This window comes from Tiliqua scincoides, chromosome 7 (genome assembly GCF_035046505.1).
Source record: "Tiliqua scincoides isolate rTilSci1 chromosome 7, rTilSci1.hap2, whole genome shotgun sequence".
Classification (NCBI taxonomy): Eukaryota; Metazoa; Chordata; class Lepidosauria; order Squamata; family Scincidae; genus Tiliqua; species Tiliqua scincoides.
Window position 1 is genome coordinate 46,112,626 of NC_089827.1, and position 5,943 is coordinate 46,118,568.

Consider the following 5,943-nt stretch of genomic DNA (forward strand, 5'->3'; position numbering starts at 1 on the left):
CTCTTCACAATTGTTAAAGGTCTAGGAGTCCTAAAGTTGAAAGTTTGGTCACCCCTGTGCTAAACCATTGTATCAAAATGTTTAATATCCATTTACAATGGAGACATATGGCACCGTGAGACAAATCTCTCTCTCTCTCTCTCTCTCTCTCTCTCTCTCTCAGCCTAATGTATCTCACAGAAGTGTTTGAGAGGGGAAAAAAATAGATATCCATTTTCAAAGTGAGGAAATTTTAGGACCAAGAATATAGTACACTATATTATATAGTACTACATTATATTATATAGTATAGTAGTGTACTATATTCTTGGTCCTAAAATTTGTTCACTTTGATAGGTGCAAATAATAGGGATAACTGTCAATTAAAAAACCCAGCATTATTTTCTTAACAATAATCCCCATTTCAGGAGGGGAGAAGCAAAAAAGGCATACCTGAGTGCATGATTTCAGCAAGGCATGAGGGTTTCCAGCTATGGCAAGGAACAGAGTCAGCCCAGGTCCTCTCAATATCCAAGGCAGTAGATTGAACAGATATGAGAGTGCAGGGCTAGAGTGTCTCCAATGGCTCTAGTCCTCTGTACTTCTGCTGCACTTGTCTTCTTCTTCCCATTCACAGGGATGTCTCTTCCACAGGGACTCTAGGCAAGAAGAGTTCTTTGAATCCCACTGGAAGAAATAAAAGAGGTGAAAGTGGAGGGATGCAAGGGTGTAAGAAGAAAAATTGCCCATCTCTAGATGGAGATTTATCCTCTGCAAGTGTTTGGTCCAATAATTGCAAGCAACTGTTACCCTGCACATGCCTGATCTTGTCTGATCTTGGAAGCTAAGCAGGGTCAGGCCTGGTTAGTACTTGGATGGGAGACCGCCTGGGAATACCGGGTGCTGTAGGCTTATACCATAGTCTTTCAAGACTGAAGGTTGCCAGCCACCAAATTCATTTGGAGAAAGTCACAGGGTTCTAGTAGAGGCAGTGTGGACTGCAAAGAGAGAGAAATTCAGACAATATGTTATTTGCTGTGGATTATTTGTTCAGCTTTACTTCATTAGCTCCAAGCTGAACCTCAAATCTGTGGCAGTGTTTACTCTTGCTGACTTCCATGGAACAGCAAAGCCCAAGTTCATTTCTGAAAGGGCATGGGAATAATTATGATTTCACAGGAGAGAGTTACACGCACTTGGGAGGCAGAGAGGTGGTGAAGGAAGACAGGCTGTTTTGTCAAGACATGGCACTGCCAAACATCCCTTTTGACATCAGCTCACCCACAGCAAGGCACTTGATCTCTGCCTATCATTTCAAAGTCTTTTTATTTGATGCACAGTATTTAATCTCCTCTATAGCTTTGGATGTATTTTGATTTTTGCGGTACTACAGTTTGAGAAACACTGGTTTAGACTATGGCAAGCAATCCCTCTCCTCCTTTGCATGTAATGTGACCAACAGCCCAGTCCTACTGGCCTCACCACCAGCAGAATGCATGTTCCACCAGTAGCAACTGCTACAAAAGCATCATAAAGTGCTTTCCGCCAGTGTGCTTTCCACCAGTGTGCTGCCAGTACGCTTGTGGGAAGGTTGGAGCCCTCCCACATGCATTGTTTTCTCTCCCACTACTCGCTGGAGCAGGTAAGCTAGTGGGAGAGGTGGGCGGGGGTGAGGAGAGGGCAGGGACAGGAAGGGGGCAAAACTGGGGAGGGAGGGGGTACAATGGGGTGATGAGGCTGCAGGAGGGGTGGATCTGGCCACTGATGGCACACACCAGATCCTATCCCCTCTGGCAGCAGTCTCCCCGCCTTGTTTCGCTCCTCAGATGTGTGTCAGCAAAATCACTAGCACAAGTCCAAGGAAACCCATTGCAGAGTGGAAGTCTTGTGTAGGGGTAAAGAGATTTAAATCTTCATTCCCTGCTGAAGCCACTCAATCTGCTCCCCATTGGATAAAGCGCACTGGCTGCACCAGTGGGAGAGGGGATAGCATTGGGCTGTAAACTTCAGTAGTTTACTACACAAACTGTGGTTTATTCTAAGATAGTTAACTAGCCAGGATATCAAACTACATTGCAGGCAAAGGTTGAGAGGGAAGGGAAGGCACAGGAGTTGCAGGCTCACTCTCAGGGTGACCAAATGTCCTCTATTTCCAGGACGTCTGCTTTTTTAGCCTTGTGTCCTGGAAAAGAACTTAAATGTCCTCCTTTCCCTGTGAGCGGGCCTCTGCAGGCAGCCCATAGCCTTCTTGTAATTAAGAAATTATATGTAATAAATGATCTGCAATATAGTTTTAAATTTAATAACAAGTAATATAGTGTTTAAATTAACCACATGACATCCATATACAAGTGTTTCTAGCTTTTATTTTGTCACGTCCTACATTTTGCTTGGATGTCCTATATTTTGGGGGGCTTTGTCCTCTTTTGTGGTTACCTTATGATATCTGGTTACCCTGCTCACTGGATTGTTTTCAATAGTCTAAAGCATAATTTATTACAGTCCAGTCTGAACAGGCGGGCCTGCCAACAGAATATGGATTCCACTGGTGGAACTGACATTCTGCTGGCTCACATGACAAGGCCACCAGTGCAGTTGGCTGGCAGTGTCATGCATGGACCAGCAGGGAGGCCTCCTGCATTCAGCACAGGTAAGTTGGCAGCAAGAGTGGGTGTTGGGAGGAACGGGGAAGTAAGGGAGGTACAGGGGAGTTTCTGAATGAGGAGGGACTTGGGAAGGGAGGGAGAATGGGGAAGGGAGGAAGTGATACTCCCTGGTATGTGTTCTGGTATCCTGAGCTCACTCCTTCTCTCTCCCTTTCTTTGATTCTGCACCAAGATGCAGATCTGAGGAGACCCACTGGGATAGCAGAGGGTTACCCTGAGGAGACCTCCAGACTGCCCCCCCCCCACTTGCACAGCTGCATCAAAAGGGGGGATTTAGTTTCAATTGGACTGTAAGTTTGTTAACTAATTGAGAGCCCAATCCTATCCAATTTTCCAGTGCTAGTGCAGCAGTACCAATGGGGTGTGCACTGAATCCTGTGGTGGGGAGGCAGTCACAGAGACCTCCTCAAGGTATGGGAACATTTGTCCTATTTATCCCTTGAGGCTTCATTGCAGTTGCACCAGTGCTAGAAAGTTGAATAGAACTGGGCCCTAACAGGACAATCTTAGTTTTAGCATCTAGAGTGGGGGGTGGAAGGGAGTGGAGGATATGTTTAAGGAGTGGGGAAGGCAGGGTGAACAGGACTGATCAAGGGTAAGGGGCAGGAAGATAAGCAGGAAGAGGTGACAGAGCAAGAGAAAGTGGGGGGGGGAGCTGTGTGTCAAAGGACCACCTTTTTCCTCTCTTTGAACCCTCTACCCCATCACTACCTCTGCAGATTTTTGCCAGGTTCAGCTTGTCTTTCATGACAAGGATCTCCTGAGAGGATATTCAAAGCTCGTTCTTCTGAAAGAAAATCTGAAACATGCCGGCAGGGTCAGTGCCAATTTTTTTTCTCCCTTTTAGCTTATTTGTTGTATGTGAAGACTCAGCAAGTGAGAATTTGCTGAACACTCTGTAGTGAATATTCACGAATCAATAGACAATTCTGCTCATTGCTGAGCTCAAAAGGAAAATGACCCAGCAGAAAATAAAATACGCTTTGCGAAAAATCCTTACTCAGTCGTTGTCCTCTGTGCTCAGGCACAAGTCTAAATCAACAGTGTGCCAGCGTGGCTTTTCAGGCCGGGTTAGCTCCATTTAAAAAAAATATTATATTTCGTATAACAAGCCACTCTGTCAAGGCAGCATCTCATAGGAGTGGGTACCAAGTTGCTAAAAATGGCACCCCCTACTCCAATATTGCAACAAGTATCTGTGTTAATGCACCACTATTCTCTTCCTGCTAATACATTAGATAAATTTTCTATGCACAAGGTGGGTGGCAGGCATGGAGTGTAGCAACTGTGTGCCAAAAAGCGGTCCCTGTTCAGTCTGGAACCACCTCAGTGCCACATGTATTCTCAGTAGATCTGGGCACTGGGACAGCCTGGGCAGTTGTGTCTCTTGCCCGGTGTCCCAGAAGGCTGTGCAACAGGATGTCTGCCCAGAGCATCCTGGTGCCCAGATCTACTGAGAGTACACGTGGCATGGAGGTGGAATGGTAAGCTCTGCTCACAAAGTAGAGGGCTTTCCTCAAACCCCAGAACTGGCCTCTGGGCCAGGGTTTGGAAAGCCTGATCTAAAGCATTATGGCAGTTGGGCTGTGGATAAAGGAAGTTTTTAGCAGGAGAGCAGTGAGTTTCAATGGGACTCACTGGGAAGATGGGACTAGGACCAAGCTCCTCATCACACTAAATGTGCAGCTGCTGCCCAAAATGGCAAACTTGCATTTGCTTTTACCCTCCCCAAAACTTTGTGTTGTGATGATATGACAGCCTGTGTTTCCCAATGAGCATACTTCCCTGACACCTGAGCTCAGACTATGTTTTCCCATTCCACATCACTAGCTACTACAAGTAGCTACTATAAGTAGCAGACATCAGGGGTCTCAATGCGTGGATGAGACGGTGGAGTAGGGAGGAGGGGTTTAGATTCGTTAGGCATTGGGGAACGTTTTGGGACAAGCGAGACCTGTACAAAAGGGATGGGCTTCACTTGAACCAAAATGGAACCAGACTGCTGGTGCATAACATTAAAAAGGTGGCAGAGCAGCTTTTAAACTGATCCCTGGGGGAAGGCCAACAGGAGCTGAGGGGCATCCGGTTCGGGACTCCTCATCCCTATGGGACGAGGATGGGGAGGTTAGAGAACAACAAGACAAAGGCAGAGTAGGAGAAGAAATTGGGAATGGTAGCGTGATGGGATGTGACAGATGGTTTGGCACAATGAGAGGATGCAGGGACAAAGGAGCGAATAAGCAGCCCACCCTGGGGCATTCCATGTACAAATGCTTTTATGCGAATGCCCGAAGTCTCCGAGCAAAGATGGGAGAACTGGAATGTCTGGTGACAAGGGAAAACATTGACATAGTGGGCATAAAGGAAACCTGGTGGAATGCGGAGAATCAGTGGGATACTGCAATCCTGGGCTATAAACTCTACAGGAGGGACAGGGAGGGGTGTGTTGGAGGTGGGGAAGGGATATGTTTATGTTAAGGAAGGGATAGAATCCAGCAAAGTAGAGATTGAAGGCGGGTCTGACTCCACAGTAGAATCTCTGTGGGTTAAATTACCAGGCCTGTGGAGCGATGTAATACTGGGGGCCTACTATCGTCCTCCAGACCAGAAATCGGATGGGGACCTTGAAATGAGGAAACAGATCAGGGAGGTGACAAGGATGGACAGGGTTGTAATCATGGGGGACTTCAATTATCCTCATATTGACTGGGTCAATTTGTGTTCCAGAGACCAGATTCCTTGACGTGCTAAATGACTGTGCCTTAGAGCAGCTAGTCATGGAGCCCACCAGAGGACAGGTGACTCTGGACTTAATATTGTGCAATACACAGGACCTGGTTAGAGATGTCAATGTTACGGAGCCATTGGGGAACAGTGATCATGCTGCGATCCGTTTCAACGTGCACGTTGGGGGAAGAATACCGAGCAAATTTCTCACAAAGAACCTTGACTTCCAACGAGTGGACTTCCCTCAAATGAGGAAGCTGGTTAGAAGGTGGTTGAAAGGGGAAGTAAAAAGAGTCCAATCTCTCCAGAGTACATGGAGGGTGCTTAAAACAACAGTAATAGAGGCCCAGCAGAGGTGTATACCACAAAGAAAGAAGGGTTCAACTAAATCCAGGAGGGTGCCCGCATGGCTAACAAGCCAAGTTAGAGAGGCTGTAAAGGGCAAGGAAGCTTCCTTCCGTAAATGGAAGTCTTGCCCTAATGAGGAGAATAAAAAGGAACATTTTTGCATCTTTTTAGATTGTGAGCCCTTTTGGGACAGGGAGCCATTAGTTGTTCGATTTTTCTCTGT

The 5,943-nt window shown here is 46.5% G+C and overlaps 1 pseudogene; it reads left to right on the top strand.

Annotated features, from left to right (window-relative positions):
* Nucleotides 1–774: 774 nt before the first annotated feature.
* LOC136657691 (5S ribosomal RNA) lies at nucleotides 775–891 on the top strand (annotated as a pseudogene).
* The last annotated feature ends 5,052 nt before the right edge of the window (nucleotides 892–5,943 follow it).